The sequence below is a fragment of the Pinus tabuliformis genome, chromosome 1_2 (genome assembly GCF_031772625.1).
Source record: "Pinus tabuliformis cultivar Carrire ecotype Pingquan chromosome 1_2, CPIR1, whole genome shotgun sequence".
Lineage (NCBI taxonomy): Eukaryota > Viridiplantae > Streptophyta > Pinopsida > Pinales > Pinaceae > Pinus > Pinus tabuliformis.
This window is the reverse complement of record NC_142298.1, coordinates 786,453,593-786,479,720: the sequence shown is the minus strand read 5'-3', so window position 1 is coordinate 786,479,720 and position 26,128 is coordinate 786,453,593. Positions and strand designations below refer to the sequence as shown.

Sequence of the window (26,128 nt, the reverse complement as noted above, 5' to 3'; positions counted from 1 at the left end):
TTCATCATCCTCCACATGAGTGAAACCTTGGTTCAGATCACCAACCCATAACCAGCATTTGGATCTCACACTTCCTAAGATCTTCATCACTCACACGCACTCACTACCCTCTTTGCCTAATGATCTTCTCCTTATATAGCCTTGGGCCCTTCACAATACCATGAGCCAAAACCATAGCAACACAATACCATCACTTCAAAACTAGGGATCGACACGCCCGTCGAGACACCATGGTCCGAAACCATAGGCACAACTTCTAAGGACTAACCGCCACGGACCAAAGGTACTTTTCCACATACACGCGCTTTTACTGAAGCCAACCTGCGTGTACACGCGACTTGGGCTTAACGAACCTGCGTGTATGAACTTTCTTGCCATGTTGTACTAAGATATGTCCTCTGATTAAGTTGCCATCACTTGTACCAATCTCTGAGCACCTGTACCAACCTCTGAGAGAGTTGCCATCAAGGACAACACTTGAATCATAATGCCAACATGGGGGTTTTATTTTCTGAAATTCCCCTTGTAGTTCTATCCATTTCCTTTTTGATGTTGGGTGTTAAAAGGCATTATCCGAATTTTCCTCTCAATTCTCTTCCCCTCCATCTATTTCTTCCTGGTCCATGTGGAAGCCCTGTTCTTCTGATACTCGTACCCATTTTGGGCTGGGGTTCGACTGGCGCTGGTTCTGCTTGTCAGACAGGGTTTTCATTATTTTTACTTGTCCATAGTTAATCTTGCATTATCCACTCGTAGGCGGGCCATCTTGTTCTTTAATTCCTGAACTGTCTCTAATATCGTAAGATTGGTGTTGCGAGCCTCTTCTCCTAACTGCACCCATATTTCAGGATTATTTTCAGGGAATGTTGCAGGTCCTAGGCCAACCACATTCCTGTGTGGAACGTTGTCCATTCTCCTCATAATCTACTATCATCTTGATTCCTGTTCTTATCAAATTAGTGGGTTGACAACAACAACAACAATAATAATAAACAATAACTGATTATCCATACTTAGTGTATTTGCTAGAGGCCACAGTTTGGTAATTTGGCTCTGATACCACTTGTCACATATCCACATCTTTAATGGTAAAAACATTTACAACAAAACAAAAAATTAAATATGAACAACAAGATTAAAATTGTTATAACTATATTCAATACTATTATGTTGTAGGTACAAACGTATAATTATGACATGATCTTGCTAATTAAAATCCCAGTTATCAGTTGTGTTTTACGTATCATTGTTCGATGGCTTCATTTATTACCCATGCGAAGGGATTTCCCTCCACAACAATTGCTGCCAGTCCCGATGCTACGCGATAACTCTGATTTTTCCGATAGACTTATAACTTAATGGATTATTGCATTGGTATTTTTATTTTGATTGTGGTATAAAATGCCTGCTCCATCCCTAGTATGTGGCGTGGGCAGGTCTGTCCTACCACAACTTCTTTCTCGGGTCTCTCATCTCATCGACGGTGGAAGACCTGGTGCACGATCCAATGACTGGAGTGAATCCGGAGAATTACACATTCATGTATGAGGAAATTATGCCTCATTTTACTCTTGCTTCCTCAGCTCTTGCACTGGTTCCTCTTCCCTTTCACGAGCTTGCTCAGTTTGTCATTTCAGGACTTCATTTTGGATGGAAGATTCTCAGAAACTCGATTCATGGGTTTCCCTCCAGCGAGCGTATCCCGAGTAACCTTGGCAAACAGTTAAGTCTTTATTAAGTATTTTTATTTTTATTTTTATTTTTATTTTATTTTTATTTTATTTTATTTTTTATTTTATTATTTTTTATTTTTTATTTTTATTTTTATTTTTTTACAGCTGACTAGTTATTTCTAGTTATGGCAGACCTATTCTAACCATAGTTGCGGGGTGTTTTATTCTATAGGAATCTCAGCTACAGGTCTGGGTTATGCAACTGTTACCAGAAGGCGACCTTCATGAATGAGACCTTCTTGAACGATTGCAACACCCAAGGGTTTTACAGGGTAAGAATGTCTCTGACCTGGTGCTCGTTCGACATGGGTGGATCTCTTGGTTGTTTGAAGCTAGAGCTTCAATTCTCTTCTGAGTATTATTAATTTCTCTTCTCGGTTATAAGCTATTTGTTATCAGGCGATTGCCTACAATGATTTAAGAATTGTACGCGTGAACTTTCCTTTGTATATTCGAGGGTTTTAGTTTTCTAGTTGCGGTCTTGAGACTATGATCGTGCCGACATATTTTCCTTGTTAAGTTTATTTTTGAGAAGGGTTTACCTCTCTGGTTAAGACCTGATGAGCCAAATTGGCTGACTTCATGGGGTTCAAAGTCGTGTAATATTTTTTTATGTTCTAAGGTCCTGGTCCCATATGAAAAGTAAATTTGAGAATCTGGTTCGATTATATAATATCTTTACTATTCTTTAAATTGTTCAAGGTAATTGTGTTCTTAGTTTTTGCATAGTTTAGAATGGTTGGAAATCGCTACGTTGCCATGAATTTGGGTTTCGCTTATTTCCTTTGCCTTTCCAGTTACTCAACTCTGTATTGAATTAGATTTGGTATTTGCTTTGTTCTTGTTGTAATGTAATTTTTGGTTCTTATCATTTATCTTGTTCGGAGAATGGTTCTGTTAGTGTAGACAGTATGAGGTTTTCATACCCATGTAGGGTTTTTAGGGAAAATCAACTAGATTATAGGATTTTATTAGTAGTCCACTTTTGGCTTCGCTAGCCCAAAGTGGCTTAGGGCAACTACTTATATGATCCCTGCTATGTCAACCCTTCGTTTTTTCGGCTCTATGAGGTTTAATTTGGGGTTAACCAACCTGCGATTTTGACTCTTACCTCAATTGAGTGCTGGAATTCTTTTGAAATCTTAGTCGAATCTTCTACTTGTAGTTTTGTTCTTGTTACATAATCAATAAAGAAGTGGTTCACCGATTCTCTACCACAGTGGTTCTGTTTAAAAAAGAAATCCATTGTCCGTATTTAAAATATTTGTGCAATTCTTTTCTACAGCTAGATTGTTCCAGTTATAGATAATTTTTCAGATGCAACTCTTTTCTACAGCTAGAATATTCCAATTTATAGATAATTCTTTTAGATAATAGTCGCTACTATTCTAGGTCACTAATATAGAAGGTAACCAGACAGACTCGACTCTAGTGTTTTGTTTTTCTGATAGTTAATGAATTAGTAGTAACCCTACTACAAGTATTTCCATTACCACCTCAAGCTTAAAAGTACCACTAAATAATATACATTCATGGTAAAACACACATTTAATTTTTAGTTCTATGCTTCAGCATGGTTTCCAGAAAATTCCACCTACCTGAAATGTTTAAAATATAAATCACTCCAATGGTAGAGATCACCTTTGTTTCCCGCTGCTAGTCAACCTCTCGTCCATGAGATTCGTCTTTTGGGACCAAAATCTCCCCCCTAGCTTACTCGCAGGACCACAGTCCTCTGCAAGTTGCTCGCACTCAGTGCATTTCCTATCTCGTCATCACCAGACATAGCCATTTCTCCCTCTACTGCCTGACATCTCAGCACAGTTTTCCTTCTCCCCCACCCACCCCCCCTCGCACTTCCTTTCTCTAGAAGCTCCTTTCCAGTTAGGGGAGGTAGTTAGGATTTATTCTCTTTCATAAGCAGTTACAAGATCTGCTAATACACAAATCCTTTCTCATTTTCAATAACTAACAATATTACTTTATTCAAACAAATAGTAACAACAACTATTTAGTTTGTTCATACTGTGGTAAATATAATATTTACAGCTTTCTGGGGACATTACACTAGACCTGTGAAAACTTTGAAGTATAACCCGAGCCTATGTGTCATGGAGTCAGAGATCTAGTAAAACCCTAAAATCCAAAACAAGTTTGTAGGAGTCATAGATTGTTAAAACTACAAAAATCTAACCTTAATTTCTGTTTTGGGTATAAATTCGATGACCACTCACATTAAGTTATTTATTTACCTCTATTTTCACTGTTTTGTTTTTTAAATTAGGTAGATTATATTCAATTTTTTGTCCTATTTTTTAATATAAATATAATAATGTGTTTGTTGTAATAACATATTTTATATATAATTTTATAATTTCAATATAATTTCATAATATGAAATCATAATAATTTTGTTTTCCTTTATTTAAGAATTAAGTTTAGTTTAGTTTAGAGTGAGTTTCAATAATGAATGAAATTATGTTAAAATAAATTATTAAAACTCTTAGATTCAACTAATCCCTTTTAGTTTAGTAATATAATTATTTTAATATATTATGTTAAAATAAATATTAAAATGTTTTTTATAATGTAAAAATAAATATTTAATGTTTTTAAAATATTTTTATGTTATTTTATTTTATAATATAAATAATTGATATGTTATTTTGAAAATGTTTAAAATCAAAATTCTGATAACATGTAAGTGTTCAATACAATAATTTAAATGAAATTTAAGTTGTTTCATATTTTAAATTTATTAAAAAATTTATAATATTTTTTTATAAATGAATTTTTAAGTTATTTTATATTTTAAATTTATTAAGAAATTATAATAACTTCTTATTTAATATTTTATTTAAGTAAACATGTGAAAAAAATTAAGTAACTTATTAAAAAAAAGATGGAAAATATTGATTGAAGTATATTACAATATTATGCCAAGAACAACCACACTAAATAGGTTTAACTAACATAAATTCTCCACCATGTTAAAAGAAAGCATCTAGAAAATTGAGGCCATGTAGAAAATCTTATTGCTTGATTGTTGAAACTTAACCAGGCAGGTAGAAAGGAGTTTTTTTCTTTTGCTTTCATAGAGTTTAAAAATTCTTTGTATGGAATTGTAATCGTTTTCGCCATGTAATGTTATTTTTTTAATCCCCATGTACTCATAAAGTTTTCATTATTTACGCCATGTAGTCATAAAGTTATTTTTTTTAATCCCCGTGTACTCAAAGTTTTCATTATTTACGTTACAAAACCAAATTTATAAATATGTGATATAATACAATATTATGTAATAATAAACTATATAAAATTTAATTAATATAACATAAGAAGAATACCATTGTAAAATTTATTGACGCTAATTATGTAATCACTATTAGGAAATTTGCACTTATTATCTAATCAATATTAGAATCTGGGAGATTAAAAAAACTAGGCCACAAAATTAAAGTATATATCTTATTAGCATTGAAGTAACATAAGATGGTTGGATAATAATTTGGTTGAATATGTTTTTTTTCATTTTATTTGATGTAACTATTTTTTGGATATACTTTTTTTATGAAACATATTTTGACATGTTTAATATGATAATTAAGATGTTTAATATGAAAAATTTTTTTTGACATTTTGCCTTTGTTATATAATATGTAATGTTTTCTTTCCTTACAATAATATTCTCTTGGGTTTATAATACCAAACTCTTGGACTTATTATTCTAAGGGTTCAACCAAGGTCGAGCATTGTCCAATGTCGCATTGTGACAAAGATTGTCTCAATATGAAAATCAAACATGGTCAATCATGGTCAATATGAAAATCAACCATGGTCAATCATGGTTAAACATGATCATCCATGGTCCAACGTCACATTGTGACAAATATTGTCCCAGTATGAAAATCTACCATGGTCAACCATGGTCTCATGTCACATTTTGACAAAGATTGTCTGAATATGAAAATCAACCATGGTCAACCATGTTTATTTAAGGGTTTATAACATTTATCTTGGGGTTTATATACGTTGGGTTTATGTTATTCCCTTAGGTTAAATATTATTCCCTTAGGTTTATAAAATCTTGGGTTTTAGTATTAATCCTTTGGGTTTATAATATAAATCATGGTCAACCATGATCAATTATGGTCAGCCATGGTCAATCATGGTCAACCATGTTTTATAAAGTCAATCATGGCCCAATGTCGCATTGTGACAACGATTGTCTCAATATGAAAATCAACCAATGTCAACCACGGTCAACCATGTTTATTTTAGGGTTTACAATATTTATCTTAGGGTTTATATATCTTGGGTTTATAATGTTAATCCCTTGGGTTTATTATTATTCCCTTGGGTTTATAATATCAATCCCTTGGGTTTATTAATCTAAGGATTCAACCATGGTCGACCATGGTACAACGTCGCATTACGACAATGGTTGTATCAATATGAAAATCAACCTTGGTTAACCATGGTCAAATTCTGCATTGTGAGAAAGAACGTGTCAATATGAAAATCAATCTTGGTCAACCATGGGCAATCATGGTCCAATGTTGCATTGTGACAATGACTGTCTCAATATGAAAATCAATCATCGCCAACTACGGTCAAAATTGTTTATTTTAGGTTTTAACATTATTCCCTTAGGTTTATTATTATTCCCTTGGGTTCATAATCCCTTGGGGTTTTAATATAAATATTTTGTGTTTATTATTCCTTTGGGTCTGTAATATAAATCCCTTGGGTTTATTAATCTAAGGGTTCATATTCCTAGGGTTTAATATTATTCCTTTGGGTTTAATATTTTTTCCTTGGGTTTTTAGTATTAATCTCTTGGGTTTATAATATCAATCATGGTCAACCATGATCAATCATGGACAACAATGGTAAACCATGGTCAATCATGGCCAACCATGTTTAACCATGTTTTATAAAATCAATCATGGCCCAATGTCACATTGTGACAATGATTGTCTCAATATGAAAATCAACCAATGTCAACCATGGTCAACCATGTTTATTTTAGGGTTTACAATATTTATCTTAGGGTTTATATACCTTTGGTTTATAATATCAAACCCTTAGGTTTATTAATCTAAGGTTTGACCCATGGTCGACCATGGTACAACGTCGCATTGTGACAAATATTGTCCCAATATGAAAATCAACCACCGTCAACCATATTTATTTAAGGGTTTATAATTTTTGTCTTAGGGTTTATATACCTTATGTTTATGTTATTCCCTTTAGTTTAATATTATTCACTTTCGTTTATAATATTAATCATGGCCAACCATGGTTAACCATGGTCAATCATGGTCAAACATGCTCAACCATAGTTAGCCATTTTTTATAAAATCAATCATGGTAAACCATGGTCAATCATGGCCAACCATGGTCAACTTTTCATTGTGACAAATATTGTCTCAATATGAAAATGAAACTTGTTGAACCATGGTCCAGTGTCACATTGTGATAAAGAATGTGTTAATATGAAAAACAATTTGGTCAACCATGGTCCAACGTCGCATTGTGACAATGATTGTCTCAATATGAAAATCAACCATCGTCAACTATGGTCAACACTATTTATTTTAGGGTTTATAATATTTATTCCCTTGGGTTAATAATCCCTTGGGGTTTTAGTATAAATATTTTTGGTTAATTATTTCCTTGTGTCTATAATATCAATCCTTGGGTTTATTAATCTAAGGGTTCATATTCCTAGGGTTTAATATTATTCCTTTGGGTTTAATATTTTTTCCTTGGGTTTATAATCCCTTAGGTTTTTAGTATTAATCCCTTGGGTTTATTATTCCATTGGGTTTATAATATCATGGTCAATCATAGTCATTATAGGTCAACCATGTTTTGTAAAATTAATCATGGTCAACCATGCTCCAACGTCGCATTGTGACAAATATTGTCTCAGTATGAAAATCAACCATGGTCAATCATGCCCTAATGTCGCGTTGTGACAATTATTGCCTTGATATGAAAATTAATCATGGTCAAGCATGGTCCTACGTTGCATTGTGACATTGATTGTCTCAATATGAAAATCGACCATGGTCAACCATGTTTATTTTAAGGTTTATAATATTTATCTTAGGGTTTATATACCTTGGGTTGGTCAATATGAAAATCAACCATGGTCAATCATGGTTAAACATGGTCAAACATGGTCCAATGTCACATTGTGACAAAGATTGTCCATGTATGAAAACCTACCATGGTCGACCATTGTCAACCATGGTCAATCATGGTTAAACATGGTCAAACATGGTCCAATGTCACATTGTGACAAAGATTGTCCATGTATGAAAACCTACCATGGTCGACCATTGTCAACCATGGTCAATCATAGTCTCACGTCACATTTTGACAAATATTGTCTCGATATGAAAATCAACCATGGTCAACCATGTTTATTTAAGGTTTACATACCTTGGGTTTATGTTATTCCCCTGGGTGTAATATTATTCACTTGAGCTAATAATCCCTTGGGTTTTTAGTATTAATCCCTTAGATTTATTAATATTTTGAGTTTATAATTTCAATCATGGTCAACCATGGCCAACGTCACATTGAGACAAAGATTGTCTCAATATGAAACTCAATCATGGTCAATATGAAATTAGCCATGTTTAATCATGGTCATCCATGGTCCAACATAAATTGTGACAAAGATTGTCCCAATATGAAAATCTACCATGGCCAACCATGTTTATTTAAGGGTTTATAAAATTTATCTTAGGCTTTATATGCATTGGGTTTATGTTATTCCATTAGGTTAAATATTGTTTCCTTGGGTTTTTAGTGTTAATCTCTTGGGTTTATAATATCAATAATGGTCAACCATGATCAATCATGGTCAACCATGGTCAATCTTGGTCAACCAGGTTAACCTTGTTTTATAAAATAAATCATGACCCAACGTCGCATTGTGACAATGAATTTCTCAATATGAAAGTCAACCAATGTCAACCATGGTCAACCATGTTTATTTTAGGGTTTACAATATTTATCTTAGGGTTTATATATCTTGGGTTTATAATGTTAATCCCTTAGGTTTGATATTATTCCCTTGAGTTTAATATTATTCCCTTGGGTTTATAATATCAATCCTCTGGGTTTATTAATCTAAGGATTCAACCACGGTCAACCATGGCACGACGTCGCATTGCAACAAATATTGTCTCAATATGAAAATCAACCATGGTCAACCAAGTTTATTAAGGGTTTATAATTTTCATCTTAGGATTTCTATATATTGGGTTTATGTTATGGCCAACCATGATTAGTCATGATCAATCATGGTCAACCATGGTCAAACATGGTCAAACATGGTCAATCATGGTTAGCCATTTTTTATAAAATCAATCATGGTCAATCATGGCCAACCATGTTCAATCATAGCCAACCATGATCCAATGTTGTATTGTGACAAAGATTGTCTCAAGATGAAAATCAACCTTGGTTTTAAGTATTAATCCCTTGGGTTTATAATATCATGCTCAACCCTGGTCAATCATGGTCAACAAAGGCCAACCATAATTTTGTAAAATCAGTCATGTTCAATCATGGTCAACCATAGTCCAATGCCGCATTGTGACAAAGATTGCCTCAACCTGGAAATCAACCATGGTCATCCATGCTCCATTGTTGCATTGTGACAAAGATTGTCTTGATATGAAAATTAATCTTGGTCAACCATGGTCCAATGTCACATTGTGACATTGATATCAAAATCGACCATGGTCAACAATGTTTATTTTAAGGTTTATAATATTTATCTTTGAGTTTATACACCTTGAGTTTATAATAATAAATCCTTTGGTTTAATACTATTCAGATGGATCCCGGATGTGGGTGGCACCATCACCCTTAATGTTTCTCATGCAGGGAATTAAAGTCCGGTACTGCCAGCTGCAGAGCAGCGTGGCTTCCCGGGACTTAACCTCATTCGAGCAGGGGGACGGTATTAATGCTGGATCGGTTGGCGGATTCGCATTAATGCATTGCGCTGATCGATGCAACATTCTCTCAGTTATAATCATGCTGCTCCACAGCGGTTTTATCATGCCTTATGCTCAGTCGCTCGGCAATGGAACCTGGTTAGCGGAGGCTGTTGGTGATGGACTGATTCTGGTTCACCGCCGCGAGCTCCAAGCCAACATTATCAAGGGTAAGCTCTCCCCTGTTCTGGATTTACGCATTGGTTGTATTGTGTTGTCGTCTGCAAGTTTTGTTGGGCATCCCTCTTGCCTCAACCGACTCTGTTCTGTTGTCTCTCCTGTCTATAATCTATCTGCGCCCTACCTCCTGTCTGTCATCATGGTTCGTTCGGGCAAGAGGCATCATTTCAGGGGGCGTCATGACAGCCGGTCATGCTATGGAAACTGCGCCGGAACCCTTCAATCCCCCCCCCCGTCCACGAAGCTGGGCCATCTTTAAGCTCTGGTCATAAGCCTATTTCGAACAGTTCCTTCCAAACCACACACTTTAAATTTCAAAGTAATTTGCACAAGCCCCTTATTACTGCTCACATCACCATTATTCTTTCGGAAGAGGAAAATCAGGTCTCCCCTCTGGCCTGCATTGCTCCTAATCCTTCCCAAAGCAGTGAGCATTCCACAGACAAAGATAGCTTGGAGAATTGGAAAAATGAGAAGTCTGAACAGGAGGAATTTCTCAAAAATCTTCCTCCCCTTGAAGATACAGGACCTGCTGCTGAGGAAGGGACTCATGGTGAAGCAAGCCATTCCATGGCAATCCCTGGTAGCGACTTGGGCGGCAATGAAGGTTTGAGAACTGATGGTGCAGGTCTGGCTGAGGAGAAGAACCATGGCACGGTAAAGGAGGGGTAGCGCCACCTAGGACTGCCTCCTTTTTTTGTTTCGGCTACTGTTTCAGGCTCACGGTCAGGGTTCAGCGCTAATGTTCTACTGTTTTTGGCTTCCAGCTGGGGATTTGGTGACACATTATGTGCTGGTTTGCATTGATTTTGTGTTTATGTGCTAGCTCAGTTCTCTTTCTCGGCAAAACATGTCACTCTTTATGTCTTTTATCTGGTTTCTTGATCTTTGTAACTAGTCTCCCCAGCTTCTATTTGTAAAGGGGCACTTCTATTCTGTTGAGCGCTTTCAAGCCTCGACACTATGTAAAAATATTTTGCCTTACAGTTAATAGAATTTAGTATTTGCAAAGAAAAAAAAAATACTATTCAGATGGATTCATAGTCCCTTGGGGTTTTAGTATTAGTACCTTGGGTTTATTATTCCTTTAGGTTTATAATATCAATCCCTAGGGTTTATTAATCTAAGGGTTCATATTCCTAGGGTATGATTCTAAAACTTCAAGGGATTATAAATCCTAGGGAATAATATTAAACCCTTGGGTTTATAATTAATCTCTTAAGTTTAATATACTTTGGTTTATAGTATTGGATTTATATATTTTGGGTTTATAATATTTATCCCTTGGGTTTAATATTATTCCTTTGGGTTTATAATCCCTTGAATCTATATTTATTGGTTTATAATCTCTAATTATAATCTAGTAGGTTTATAATATTACTATTATTAATTAATATTTCTATTGATATTATTAATTGATATTATTATTATTAATTAATATTCTACTGTAAATTAATATTAATATTACTGCTATTATTATTAAATAATTAATTTATATTGCATAATCTAAAAATAAATAATATTTAATATTAAATTATTATTATTATTTATTGAAATAATTTTTTAATTATAATGATAATAATAATATTTTTATTGTAATATTTTTAGTATTATTATTTTTATGGTTATATATTTGTCAATAATAAATATAAATGAAATTTTTAGCTATATCAACCACATTAATAGATTATAATAATATATAAATTTATTTCAATCGAATCACATTCAAATAATTATATCATTTTCTAACTCCGTAGGATCATTTTGTAACACTTCTATTAATTAATAACTAAAAAAACTAAACCTCTGCCTGTAGATTAGCATCACAGTGAATCTCGTTGAAAGCACACCATTAAAGAGTTGTTAATGTGTCTGATTTTGTTTACTGCACATTCTACTAAACCCAAAACAAATAATGGTAGGGTTTTGCGGTTTTAGATATCGTTACCTGCCGGGACACTTGTCGGCTACGAATTCTCTAGTCGGGCCAGGGAAAATATAAATTCTCATTGTCGGTGAGAATACTCCGACTCTCACCCTCCACTGCATAATTCCAACTCCATCCACGCCAGTTCACGAGAGTAACCGAGAGACGAAACAAAAGGTAATAGATTTGAGGAATTTAACCTTATTAATCACCGAACCCAATCAAAGTGCCGAATATTCGAATTTTCCAGACCGAATTGGGTAACTATATACCCCGCTTTCCCAACTACTATGGGCCTTACGGTATCTGCATCAATACTGGAGCGCCGTGCACCTGCCTATAAGCACCGAACACATCTTAGTTCTCGCAGCCGTATCGGGCCTCTGACAGCTTGCAAGCTAAAGGCGAATTCAGATGTAATTCGCGTAATATATTGGTGGAACTGCGAGGAATCGATTATTTTCATAGCAGGTACTTGGGTGGGTCCGCTTCAAGTAGGCCTCGACGAATGAAAGAGCCTCTGCTGGTCCAAGTGCTCATACTCTCGATTCTGTTTCCGTCATGGATGATTCAGCGCAGACGGCAGAAAAAACTTGGAGATCTCGTTTCTGGAACCAGACTGGGAACATCGTCGGTATCAGTTTGGGGGCTGGTTTGCTGTTTATAATAATTCTGTATTTTCTCTCTACGCAGCGGAAGAGAAAGACTGCAGCCCCCAAAGGGGACGACAGATTCTTGAAGACGCTGTCGGTTCTGCCACCCAGATTCACCTTCGACGAACTGAAAGCAATCACGCGAGATTTCAGTCGGAAGCTCGGATCCGGTAGCTTCGGCTCTGTGTATGAGGGAATCCTTGGAGACGGAACCATGGTAGTCGTGAAGCAATTGGAGGACGCTTTCCAGGGCTACGGCGAATTCCGAACGGAGATAGCCACGCTGGGAAGCCTGAGCCATGTCAACCTCGTCCGACTTTAGGGATTCTGTGCCGAAGAATCACACCACCTGCTCGTCTATGAATACATGGTGAACCGCTCTTTAGATGGCTGGCTGTTCTCCGCAGATGCCGATAGGCGTCTGAGTAAGGATACCCGGTTGAGCATCGTTGTAGACATTGCTCGCGGGCTGGCGTTCTTACACGAAGATCAGTGCCGCGAATGCATTGTGCATCTCGATGTAAAACCCGAGAACATTCTCCTTGACGATAAGTTCAGGGCCAAGCTATCAGATTTCGGGCTGTCAAAACTCATCGACCGGACTGATGAGCATAGCCGAGTTCCGAATGGGATGAAAGGCACTCCGGGCTACATCGCTTCCCGAATGGTTTATGGAGGCGGGTGTTAGTAGCAAGAGCGATATTTACAGCTTGGGGATTGTGTTGCTGGAGATAGTGTCCGGGCGCCGGTGCGTAGATCTCCCAACTCCAACAGAAGAGTGTTATCTTCCTCGTGCGATCATTCAGAGGTTTCTGGAGGAGAAGTTACTGGAAATCGTGGATCAACGTTTGGAAGTGCATGGATTACCTGAGGAACTTGAAGCGAAAAAAGTTGTTATGGTGGCACTTTGGTGTATACAGGAGGATCCTGCCATGAGACCGGAGGCCAGTGCAGTGAGCCGAATGCTAGAAGGTCAGATGCAAATTCAAGAGCTACCCATGACCGCTCTGGAAAATGCGCTTACTAAGCAGCACCACATCTAGATCTCGGCGGCTGCTGCCGGGAATGTGTAAATTGCATATAATTGATCGGCGTATTTATTCGTTCTAGCTTGGCTGGGGTTGTAATACATCAACCTGCCGATTTAGAATAATTTCTAAATTGTCTGGTGATCACTCCGGCTAGATGTGTCACGCCCCCAAGCCTACGGTAGTTTTTCAATCGTGTCTGGCGAGGTGCAGCACCACCGTACACTTTCTTTTTTTTCAATACTCGTGTATATGGACTACGCCTTAACCGATATAAACATGCTTTAACCGTTATCTTATAACCATATGAAAGCATTAATCTTCATAATTCATCATAAACCATTCTTAACATTTTCATGTGCAATTAAACCGAATAACAATTGCAAACAACCGGGAATAATGGGAGGGGCAACTCCCGAAAAGTCTGCCCGAAATTATATTATGATAATCTTCAATATTACATCCACAAGTGTGCCTGGCAGAATCCAAGGCCAACACTTAGCAATATTTACAACATAGGCATAGACAGCCTTTTACATACACAATTATGCACCTTTGCCTATGAGCGAGTACCCACTCGGGTCACCAAGACACTCATATAATTCTGCATCAAACCGTGTACAAAATCTCCCTCAACCGAGACCTTAAAATCCCTCTTAACCGAGACCGTACTCACATAAGCAAATCTGAAATATGCGAAGCTTCCTTATTCCTTATGCGCATGAGGAATGCGCATTCCTCTTAAGACCTTCGCACTTTTCCTCTTGTCCTTTATGCGAGGATCCTTGAGCGAAGATTGATTGATCCAAATGAGGCCTCTCCATGTTGTATTTATATGCTCCTACGTATGTTTCTTAAGAGGGGGTGTACAGCCCTTGGCCGACCCCCATATTTGCCACATACGCCCACAAGCATGCATCTAACACGTCGGCTTCACTTTTATCCATCGCATATACGTCCTTCTTATGTCTTAATGGGGGTGCATTACTCATGGCCGACCCCATTATGCATATAAGGCCACGTATAAATGTTATATTATATTTTATTCCTTTTATTATTCGCTTATATTTACGTGTTACTCAATACATGCGTATAAGCCTCCACAACATACGCTTATGTACATTAATATGCCCGTTCAACACTTAGCCACATTCGGCCCAAGTGTTATTTCGCCATATCTTTCGTCGCACCACGCTCGCTGTTTTGTCGCACAGTTTCGTCGCACGTTGTCCGCCCTTTGTCGCACTCGTCGTCCTGCTGCTGAACCGTGCCGCGCCTTCGTCGAACCATACCGCGTCCACCACATAACGCCATCGCCATGTCTGTCGCTCAGTCGTCCGCCCATCGGGCGCGGGTCGCCCATGGGTCGCCCGCCCATCGGGCGTGGGTCGCCCTTCCGCCTATCGCACTGGTTCTTTGGTTTGCCGCGCCCGAACCTCAACCGCCGTGCCTGTTCACCGGGTCGGGTGGCCGCACCCGCGTACTAACTCACCGCAGCTCGTCCGTAACTTGTCGGGTGTCTGCGCCGAACCTCAACTTGCCATATGTGTTTGCCTGTTCACCGTGCACGGGTCGCCCACCTGTCGTGCACGGGTTGCCCGCCCGTCGTGCACGGGTCGCCCACCCGGGTCGCCCACCTAACTGTCGTGTGAAGGTGTTTTTCCCGTCGCGCACTTGCCCAAGTCGCGAGGGCGTTACACTCTCCTCCACCCGAAAACGTTGTCGTCCCGACAACATACCATCTTAGTGGCTCTCCACCAAGACTGCATCAACCATGTGCAAACTACCCATGTATAAGTGCTACACATCCCGATCATGTGTCAACACCCATAATCCATGCTCAGGTCCATGAAAACTCCATCCATCTCATCTGCAACATGCTGTCCATGGTGTGTTGGTGTCAATGTACTATAAGTGATCAGCCACATTTATCCCAACATCATCATGTGCGCAAAGTAATTGAGTCTCGGCTCAACCCACGCCTAAGTACACCCACCAAGGCATCATCATCATCGTAACTTCAACACTCCAAAGTGTCTCATATCGATCCTCCACATCAAGTCACCCTTCCAAGCCATGCCCATACAGGTACTTTGGAAGTATGCATCCCATACTACATCAAAGTCTCCCGACCTCGGCTCCTCAATGCATCGAATCCTCTAAGTCCACCATATATGAAGTCTTCCAAAGTCACAACGATCTCATATCATCATGAGCTCCACAAGTCATCCAACACTCGGCAAGCATACAATATGCCTCCATGTGGTAGGAATGCTCCATAGTTGCTCACAACTCCATCCAAGTAATCAATCTTCGGTTTAGTGAACTCGGTCACCAACCATATCATCATGTCATCACGAGTCCCTTCTCCATAGCTCCTCCACCAAAGGTTCACCAAGACTATCTCTTGGTCTCGACCATGAGAAGTCCACCCAAAGGTGTGCCCTTCAATCAGTCCATGAGTGATGCTGGGCACTTAGCCATGTGGCTAAAGCATGACCCAATCATCCACAATGATCATCAAGTTCCACCCTTGTCACGGGCCCTTGCACCTTCAACCATAAGGTCACAAGTAACCCCAACAAGTCCTGCACCGGTCGACAATCCTTGCGTCTCCTTACAAGGTTTCATCATAGTCATCCATGGTAAGATGTCTCCTTGCTTAGGCAAGCTAATCTTGCCCTTCACTGCACACGGTCCATCTACCAAATGCCCAAATGAAACACAAGTGTCCATACTTACTTTATCAATATGAGGCTCCTCCATATGAGTGACCTCACCCATCCATGTTGATAAGCTGCACGATCCTGGTTCAACTTGATCACCTTCAAGTTCTTCCTCCATTGAGTCCTCATCCTCATGTGATTCTTCCATGTGAGTGTCCATCCATGCTGTCAAACTGAATGACCCTGGTTCAACTTGATTAAACTCAAGTTCGGCCTCCATCATATCCTCATCATCACATGGTCCTCTCATATGAGTATCCTCATATGTCCATGTCCATGAGCTGCATGATTCCGGCGTAGCTTGATCATCTTCAAGTCTAACCTCCATCATAGTTAAGTCTTCAACATCTTCGGTCATCATGACTTCCTCTTCCTGGTCTGCAACCTCATCTATTGCCTGACTGATTTGAAGAAGTCCTTCTCGTCCAAGCATCACATCAATGCCATCTGTATTTATCACTATGAAGTTCAGCTGACCTCTACGTCCTTCCATCTGTATAGGTACCTCTTGTATTGAGCCTACTGCCAGATTCCATGAAGTTATTTCCCAGCTCTCCATAGTAGATATCAGCCCCACTTCTTCTACTAATCGTGCTGATATAAGGTTATATGTGAGTCCCGTGTCTGCCAACGCTTGAACATCTTTGCCACAAATCTTCAAGTTTACAAGACCTCGGTTGTTCTCCATAACCTTATCTTTACCTGTCACTTCCTGTCAACTGCCATGAGCAACACTTGCTCACCAACTCTGACTGAGCTCTGATACCACCTGTCACGAAGTGCAGCTGTGTATCAGCTTCAACACTTCAACACCTGAACCTTGTTCAAGTCTTCACGAGCAACCCTGCTCTGATACCACCTGTCACGCCCCCAAGCCTACGGTAGTCTTTCAACCGTGTCTGGCGAGGTGCGGCACCACCGTACACTTTCTTTTTTTTCAATACTCGTGTATATGGACTACGCCTTAACCGATATAAACATGCTTTAACCGTTATCTTATAACCATATGAAAGCATTAATCTTCATAATTCATCATAAACCATTCTTAACATTTTCATGTGCAATTAAACCGAATAACAATTGCAAACAACCGTGTAGAATGGGAGGGGCAACTCCCGGTAAAGTCTGCCCGAAATTATATTATGATAATCTTCAATATTACATCAACAAGTGTGCCTGGCAGAATCCAAGGCCAACACTTAGCAATATTTACAACAAGGCATAAGACAGCCTTTTACATACACAATTATGCACCTTTGCCTATGAGCGGGTACCCACCCGGGTCACCAAGACACTCATATAATTCTGCACCAAACCGTGTACAAAATCTCCCTCAACCAAGACCTTAAAATCCCTCTTAACCGAGACCGTACTCACATAAGCAAATCTGAAATATGCGAAGCTTCCTTATTCCTTATGCGCATGAGGAATGCATATTCCTCTTAAGACCTTTGCACTTTTCCTCTTGTCCTTTATGTGAGGATCCTTGAGCGAAGATTGATTGATCCAAATGAGGCCTCTCCATGTTGTATTTATATGCTCCTACGTATGTTTCTTAAGAGGGGGTGTACAGCCCTTGGCCGACCCCCATATTTGCCACATACGCCCACAAGCAAGCATCTAACACGTCGGCTTCACTTTTATCCATCGCATATATGTCCTTCTTATGTCTTAATGGGGGTGCATTACTCATGGCCGACCCCATTATGCATATAAGGCCTCGTATAAATGTTATATTATATTTTATTCCTTTTATAATTCGCTTATATTTACATGTTACTCAATACATGCATATAAGCCTCCACAACATACGCTTATGTACATTAATATGCCCGTTCAACACTTAGCCACATTCGGCCCAAGTGTTATTTCGCCATATCCTTCGTCGCACCACGCTTGCTGTTTTGTCGCACAGTTTCGTCGCACGTTGTCCGCCCTTCGTCGCACTCGTCGTCCTGCTGCTGAACCGTGCCGCGCCTTCGTCGAACCATACCGCGTCCACCACATAACGCCATCGCCATGTCTGTCGCCCGGTCGTCCGCCCATCGGGCGCGGGTCGCCCGCCCATCGGGCGTGGGTCGCCCACGGGTCGCCCTTCCGCCTATCGCACTGGTTCTTCGGTTCGTCGCGCCCGAACCTCAACCGCCATGCCTGTTCACCGGGTCGGGTGGCCGCACCCGCGTACCAACTCACCGCAGCTCGTCCGCAGTTCGTCGGGTGTCTGCGCCCAACCTCAGCTCGCCATATGTGTTTGCCGGTTCACCGTGCACGGGTCGCCCACCCGTTGTGCACGGGTCACCCACCCGGGTCGCCCACCCGTTGTGCACGGGGCACCCACGGGTCGCCCGCCCGTGTTGCCCGCCCGTCATGCACGGCTCGCCCACGGGTCGCCCACCCGGGTCGCCCGCCTAACCGTCGTGTGAAGGTGTTTTGCCCATCGCGCACTTGCCCAAGTCGCGAGGGCGTTACAAGATGTCTCTGATTCTTGGTCAGTTAACCTATTTTGAATAGGTTCAATTTTTTTTTATTATTTAAATTTAATTTATTATAATTTTTAATAAAAAACAAATTAAATACAAAATTATAACATTAAATTTGTTTATGAATTGTTATGAATTTAATGTTCATTTTTTATGTCTAAAAAATAGACTAATATTCTATAAAATATTATTAGGATAATTATTATTTAATTTAAAATAAATTATTTAAAATATCGTTAAGTTAATTAATAATAGAATGTAAAGTAAATTATTAATTGTAATATCAATTACGTTAAATGTAAGATGAAATGTAAGATGAATTATATAGTATATAGTTTAGATTTATTTAAATTTAGGATCTAAATGAAAAATGTTTTTATCATATTAAATGAGAAATGTCTCCTTGTACAGTAATAGTGTTAATAAACTACTTATAATTTTTAAAAATAAATTAAATTTTAGAAATAAAAAATTAATTAATTACATATAAAATAAATTAACATATATATATATATTTAAAAGTAACTATGTTGGTGGTTTGTGGGGATTCATTTCGATCACTTCTTAAACAGCGACATAGGTGAGAACACTCACAAGTTTTGAACCATTTAGTCTTAAATACATTATGAATTCTTTTATATATATGCACTTTGTATTGATTAATATTTTTTTTTATTAATTTTTTTTTAACTAATAAATGAAATGATTTTGATTTTGATTTTTTCATGTTTTTCTTATAGTTAATTTTAAACAAAATTTTGTTGAGAGTTTCAAAAAGGCTTAAATTTAAATGTTAATTTATAAAGTTTTAAGGGTGTTTTATGGAGTTGAATATATTTATGTAAAAAATCAAAATTTAACTTTAAATTATAGTGTAAATTGCTGTGAACAAAGTCATTTCATCTATAACTTAGACTATACTTATATTTTATAATATATTGACATCCTAGTTATTATGGTTATTATGGTTTAACAACAATGTTATTATTATTAATAATTTAATTTGTTACTATTATTTAAAATTATGATATAATTTAGTTTTCTTTTAGATGTATAATTTCTTTCATATTCAATTGAAAAATAATTTGTATTTTTATTAAAATGAAATTAAAATATTTATTATTTAAAAAAAATCAGTTATATATCTATATAAGAAACACTTTTAAAATTATAAATTTAATTTCATTTTTAATGATGGTACTTGTTAGGTATTATTTCATATTGCAACCCAATAAAAAGTAGATGTATAATTATCTTATTTTTTAGAAATTTTTTAATATTTATATTAAATAATCCAAAAAAAATGTAATTTTTATTAAAGGAAATAAAATTATATTTTATAGACACACATAGTGTGTATGTGGTATGAAGTATAGAGAAGACAGGACATTACATAGTGTGTATGTGGTATGAAGTATAGAGAAGACAGGACATTACAATAGAGTAGAAAAATGAGCATATATGGAGCAATAAATGACCAAAACGACCACGCATTTGCTAAAGAAAAAAATAATAAAAAAATTATGAGCCGCAATTTAATTTGATTTTTTTCCTTTTTCTCTTTCCTTGATTACACTTTTTACCATCCATCTGGATAAATTAAAACTAAAGTGCCATCCTTCAGGATCTCGATCAAACAAAACTACCCCTTCAGGATGACGAGATTCTTTGTCTAAATATGAGGACTTAGAGACGTGACCTCGTTTAGTGCCTCCTTGCCCTGTCAGAGGTTGTTGGTTTCTTAATTCTAGACCTATTGTAAGAGCAGTAAATGGATCGTCTTGAACTGCCATCTCATCCTTTGTCTTGGATTGTCTTGAACTGCCATCTCATCCTTTGTCTTGCCTTCAGATTGTTTAGGTTGGTTTTTCTCCTTCTCATATTTTGAATGGGGAAGACTTACTAAATTGCTATCTTTTTGGTTTATTTGACTGTTTTTTTTAATTTTTAATTTTTTAGGATATTCTTCACCAGGGTATGTACTCTTCTGAAGATGACCTATATGTACTCAAGATGACCTATTTAAAAGCACATATGACATTTGAATATTGTGTTTTCATAATCAGAATTTGTATCAACTGAAAATTATTATGTTTCACGGTTATGTTGTTCCGTAATTTTTCCCTAAGATTTATTTCCATAGAGATCCTAGCAAACATGAATATTCCTTTATCTTTTTTTCCATATCCACTTTTTAAAATTACCCCAGAATCATTTAGAACAAAATCCAATTCTTTTTGTGTGTTTAATTAGACCCCAAAAAAATCTTTCCCAATAAAAATAAATATCACAATTAGATATCCAAAAAGTGAAAACCCACTCATATACGGCAGATCCTATTTCCACCTCTATTACATATTTAATGAGCCCTGACATGTGAGGGGGATAGCGATATATAACGCCCGCCGTTTTTTCTTTTCCTCCGGCCATGAGGGTGTGCATTATATATCGCTATCCCCCTCACATGTCAAGGCTCATTAAATATGTAATAGAGGTGAAAATAAGATCCGCGCTCATAAACTGAGGGTGTGCGTTATATATCGCTATCCCCCTCACATGTCAAGGCTCATTAAATATGTAATAGAGGTGAAAATAAGATCCATGCTCATATACTGCTTCAGTGTTTTTCCAAAAACCATTGACTCTACATATGAATCTACTATAGCTTCGACTGACTCGTACGCGCAAGATCACACAATTTTTCACTGGAAATATCATGAAAACCATGTAACAATAAAAACACGTACGAACTTCTTTCAAATTATTAAAAAAAATAAGTGCGGACACTTTCGGGTGTCAATGGTAGATAATTGATGCAATAATTCAAAATGAGTAAACCACATAATGATTGGTTGAGTGTGTTTTATATTAATATTTTTTAATTTTGTTTGAATAATATTATGGATTAATATTAATAATCAAATATAATTAAATAAAATCATTATTTAGAGTTGTTTAAATAATTATAATATTTAATCATAATTATAATATAAAGTTTGATTACTCAAAGTTTTATATTTATTTAATTATTTAGTTAGTCTTAGCTTATTTATTGTTTAGTTATAGATTAAAATTTAAATATGTTTTATTTATCTAGTCAAAATAAGTTATATAATTATTTATTTAAGTAGTCAATTCTGGTTATTTATGAGGTATTAATAATTTAAAAAAACTTTAAAATTGATTAAAATTAATGGCCATTTTTTAGTTAAGGTCTTCATTAATTATAATATTTTTTATTAATTAGTCAAAACTAGCCATTAATCTCTAATGGTGGAAATAATTATCTCTTCATCACTAATTGTTACATTGCCATGCTCTGACTTTGCATCTTATTTGCATCTTGTCGTGATGATGAACCGCACAAAAAAGCTCTGATGCGATTAATACCCAGAGATATCCTAACAATAATAATTGATTATGATAAATTTTGATTAACCCTATGTTTACTATATATAACAATAATCAATCTTGTTCACTTATTGTTGTCTTCAATACCATATTTCATTAAACTTATCCATGGTTGACCAAAGTCAATTATTGTTGAAATGGGTTGAGAAAAAAACTCTGTGATTAATACCCAAAGATATCCTAACAATAATAATTGATTATGATAAAGTTTGATTAACCCTAATGTTTACTATATATATCAATAATCAATATTATTCACTTATTGTTGTCTTCAATACCATATTTAATTATACTTAGCCGTGGTTGACCAAAGTCAATTATTGTTAACCCTAGCCAACAATTGAACATAATCAAGTTTGGTCAGCTCTATGTTTACCATATTTAACAATAATCAATCTTTATGAGACAAAGTATTTCGGTGTAAATCACATGAAAAAACATTTGTCTACACTTTTAGAACCAACCAGTGTGGTTCATCCTCAGGACAAGTTGAAGAGTCAGATCTTGGCTACATATTAAATAGGGAGAGTAGATCTTCCAATGGCTAGATTTGACTAAAGAAATGACCATATTAGGCGGCCAGACTAGACAAACAGCTATAATAGACCCCAAAACGGCTAGATTTGACTATTCAAATTGTTTAAATTATATTAAAATGTTAAAACTAATATTGTTATAATATTTATCATGTGTTATTTTAAGTAAAAAGTTAATTAGACTACATTTGGAGAATATTTACCAAATAATAACTATTAGTAATAGAAGGGAATTAATATATAATAAGTAATATTATATTATTATTATAATAATGTTACAATATTAATCTTCTTCTTCTCCTTATTATTTATTATTATTATTATTATTGAAGTTTATCAAATGGGGATAAGAGTTAATAGATCTAGGGAAATAAATAGAATAATATTAATTCCTTGTTATATTATTTGTACTAGGTTATGCACATTAGACATGAAAGGGGGGAATATTTTATAATAATATTAATCGAGTATAATTAGTGATAGTATGGAATTAATATTAAAAATAATATTAGTTATTATTGTGCTATGTTATGATAAAAGTATTAAACTTATTATTGATAGTTAGGGTAACTAATTAATATCAATTTATTAGTAAATTTATCTAATGGGAGCATATATTAATAGATCTAGGGATGTTAGTATAAGTAAGGATTGATTATATTAATATAATAATGTTATAATATTAGTAATATTATTAAAGGTTTGTGTAATTTAATTAATATAAATATATTAGAAAAGCTCACATTTTGTTATTTAAGATAGTCATGAACATCACTATTACTAAAATAAAATAAATCAAGGGAGATTTCCCAAGAGGATAAAATAATTACGGCTAAATAAAGTAGAATAAGGGATAACAAGGGGAAACCTAGAAAGCTAGAAAAAGTCAATAAAAGAGGGAGGGGAAGAGGGGGAAGACATGACTAGGAAGAGAGGGCAGGGATCCAACAACTTCTGATCTTCCAACCATCATCTCTATTGAGATTGTTTGGCCTTCTTTCAATCTCAATTGCTTCCCTAAATTTTTGGTGATGGAACTGTGCAACCTTAGCAATAACCTTGGCCTCTTCAATACAAACATGATGTTTGGTCTTCCCTGCATGCTCTGCTAGTGCAGAAGACTTTGTTCTCCCATGCTTTAGGTTAGCTACGTGCTCATTAATCCTTTGATTAATAGAGCGTCCCGTCTCCCCAATATAGGGGGTCCCACAGGAAGAAGGAATAATGTAGACACTCTTCATGTCCTTAGGGTCGATAGGATCCTTCACCGATCGGAGGGATTTACGAATGGTGTTGAGGGGTCTAAAGGTTGAGGAAATATTATGTTTCTTAAGAATCCAAGCAATCTTATGGTTCCTTGGACAAAGGGAAGATGGACACCTGGGACTCGTTCTTTAGGTTCTTTTTTAATTACCGAATTTTTGGAGGCTTTAAGGAAAGCTTTCTAACCAAGGTGTCTACTATAACCGTTCTCAATAAAGACATTAAGGAGATGGGATTTCTCTTTATCGAAGCTCTTATCATCAGAAATCCTTAGGGCACGAGTAGCGAGGGTGTTAAGAACGCCCAATTTTTGAGCCGGGAAATGATGGGAACTGGCATGAAGATATTGCTCCATATGTGTTTCCTTCTGAAACACTTGATGGGAGAGGGAACCGTCAACATTCTTTGAAATAAGAATATCAAGGAAGGGGAGGCAACCATCGACTTCCTGTTCCATGGTGAACTTAATGGCGGAGGATTGTGAGTTGAGATGATTGAAGAAGAGATCTAACTCCTCTTGGACATGGGACCATATGACATTAGTGTCATCTACGTATCTTTTCCAAAGCTTGGGTAGGAGACGGGCCGAGGCTAAATCATTGGATTCAAAATCTTCCATAAAAAGATTAGCAATAATAGTGGATAGGGATGAGCCCATGGCAACACCACAAGTGTGTTCAAAGAACTCACCCTCGAAAAAGAAAAAAAGTGGAAGTGAGATAGATCTCAACTAACCGAGCGGTATCAGGATCCATTAGGCGATAGATCACTTCCAAGGCCTCCTTTATAGGGATACATGTGTAAAGGGAGACTAAAGCAAAACTAACAAGAATGTCCTAAAACACTTGGTGGGAGAGGGAACCATCAACATTCTTTGAAATAAGAATATCAAGGAAGGGGAGGCAACCATTGACTTCCTGTTCCATGGTGAACTTAATGGTAGAGGATTGATAGTTGAGATGATTGAAGAAGATATCTAACTCCTCTTGGCCATGGGACCAGATGACATTAGTGTCATCTGCATATCTTTTCCAAAGCTTGGGTAGGAGATGGGCTGAGGCTAAAGCCTTGGATTCAAAATCTTCCATAAAAAGATTAGCAACAATAGGGGATAGGGGTGAGCCCATGGAAACACCACAGGTCTATTCAAAGAACTCACCCTCGAAACAGGAAAAAGTGGAAGTGAGATAGATCTCAACTAACCAAGCAGTATCGGGATTCGTCAGGTGATAGATCACTTCCAAGACCTCTTTTATAGGGATACATGTCTAAAGGGAGACTACATCAAAATTAACAAGAAAACACATACAGAGCAATATCTTCATGCTAGTTCCCATCATTTCCTGGCTCAAAATTTGGGCATTCTTAACACCCTAGCTACTCGTGCCCTAAGGATTTTTTATGATAAGAGCTTCGATAAAGAGAAATCCCATCTCCTTAATGTCTTTGTTGAGAATGGTTATAGTAGACACCTTGGTCAGAAGGATTTCCTTAAAGCCTCCAAAAAATCAGTGATTAAAAAAGAACCTAAAGAACAAGTCTCAGGTGTCCATCTTCCCTTTGTCCAAGGAACCACTCATAAGATTGCTTGGATTCTTAAGAAACATAATATTCCCTCAACCTTTAGACCCCTCAACACCATTTGTAAATCCCTCTGATCGGTAAAGGATCCTATCGACCTTAAGGACATGAAGGTTGTCTACATTATTCCTTGTTCCTGTGGGGCCCCCTATATTGGGGAGACGGAATGCTCTATTAATCAAAGGGTTAATGAGCACGCAACTGACCTAAAGCATGAGAGAACCAAGTCTTCCGCACTAGCAGAGCATGCGGGGAAGACCAAACATCATGTTTGTATTGAAGAGGCCAAGGTTATTGCTAAGGTTGCACAGTTCCATCACCGAAAATTTAGGGAAGAAATTGAGAGTGAAAGAAGGCCAAGCAATCTCAATAGAGATGACAGATGGAAGATCAGTAGTTGCTGGATCCCTGCCTTCTCTTCCTAGTTGTGTCTTCCCCCTCTTCCCCTCCCTCTTTTGTTGACTTTTTCTTGCTTTCTAGGTTTCCCCTTCTTATCCCTTATCCTACTTTATTTAGCCGTAATTCTTTTATCCTCTTGGGAAATCTCCCTTGGTTTAATTTATTTTAGTAATAGTCTTGTTCATGA

The 26,128-nt window shown here is 36.9% G+C and overlaps 1 pseudogene; it reads left to right on the top strand.

The window, feature by feature from the left end:
- Nucleotides 1–9,629: 9,629 nt before the first annotated feature.
- Nucleotides 9,630–13,560, top strand: LOC149208235 (G-type lectin S-receptor-like serine/threonine-protein kinase At5g24080; annotated as a pseudogene).
- The last annotated feature ends 12,568 nt before the right edge of the window (nucleotides 13,561–26,128 follow it).